General features: G+C 50.2%; 1 long non-coding RNA gene across 1 annotated transcript; it reads left to right on the top strand.

Annotated features, from left to right (window-relative positions):
• Positions 1 to 92: 92 nt before the first annotated feature.
• Positions 93 to 874, top strand: LOC108524498 (uncharacterized). The gene is made up of 3 exons (XR_001884066.1): positions 93 to 456; positions 532 to 626; positions 723 to 874. It is a non-coding gene; the product is annotated as an uncharacterized LOC108524498 (long non-coding RNA).
• Positions 875 to 1,223: the final 349 nt, after the last annotated feature.

Below are 1,223 nucleotides of genomic sequence, written 5' to 3'. Positions count from 1 at the left end.
AAGAGGGGTTGAGGGCAGGGCCTGGGAAGTGAGTGATGTAATGAGGTGGGGCGGTGCCACCCCCGTCCCCGACCACCCGCTCCAGCCCTTCCACATAATCAGGACACTAAACAAATCGCAGAGGGCCCAGCCCCAGCTGTTGCCTGGCTTTCGAGGAACAGAACTCGGTTGCGAATGGCTGCTGCTCGGACAGCTGTGTCCCCAGAAAGCCCTGGGCGTGGATGGAATCCTGTTTACCCTCTGGTTTCCACTGACATATTTATCTACCAACATTCTGTCCAAGTCTCCTCTTCTGAGCCCTCACCAGAATCACCCTTAATGAAGAGTCACAGGGAGAAGACGGCCACCCACGCATCAGGAGACAGGCCTGGAACAGAGCCTTCCTGCACAGCCTCAGAGGGACCTACCCTGCTGACACCTTGATCTCGGACTCATGGCCTCCAGGACTGTGAGACAGTAACAATCTGTTGTTGAGGGTGCCCAGTCTGTGGTCCTATAAAACAGCCCTAGGAAACTAACGCAGCCTGTTAGCCCACAGATGGTGAAGGGATGGAATGTGCAACGGAGCTCCAGGCTTACTGTCTACAGCTCTCAAAGTGCACTATGGGACCCTCAGGTGGTTGCAGGTATGCAAGTTAATTTTGGGTGATGCAGGGTGAATAATTTCAATTGACATAATAATGTATTTATCTTGCTGGGTAAATTGGGTCCCCACCTGTTAGGAACCAGGCTACACAGCAGGAGGTGAGCAGCCAGCCAGTGAGCAAAACCTCATCTGTAGAAACAGCCGCTTCCCATCCTGCGCATTACCGCATGAGCTCTGCCTCCTGTCAGATGAGCGGTTTCTCATAGGACCATGAACCCTACTGTGAATTGCGCATGTAGACTGCGTGCTCCTTATGAGAACCTAATGCCTGATGATCTGTGACCGTCTCCCATCACCCCCAGATGGGACCATGGAGTTACAGGAAAACAAGCTCAGGGCTCCCACTGATTCTATATTATGGTGAGCTGTGTAATTATTTCATTATATATTACAGTGAAATAATAATAGAAATGAAGCACACAATGAATGTAATGGGCTTGAATCATCTCCACATCATCCCTTCCCCTTCTTGCAGGTCTGTGGAACAGCTGTCTTCAAGAAAACTAGTCTCAGGTAGCAAAAAGGTTGGGAACCACTGGTGTAAATGCTTGAAGGAATAGTTAAGCAACTTAAGGTT

Source organism: Rhinopithecus bieti, unplaced genomic scaffold (assembly GCF_001698545.2).
Source record: "Rhinopithecus bieti isolate Rb0 unplaced genomic scaffold, ASM169854v2 repeat_228, whole genome shotgun sequence".
Lineage (NCBI taxonomy): Eukaryota > Metazoa > Chordata > Mammalia > Primates > Cercopithecidae > Rhinopithecus > Rhinopithecus bieti.
The sequence above is the reverse complement of the archived record's forward strand: the minus strand, read 5'-3'. Positions and strand labels throughout refer to the sequence as shown.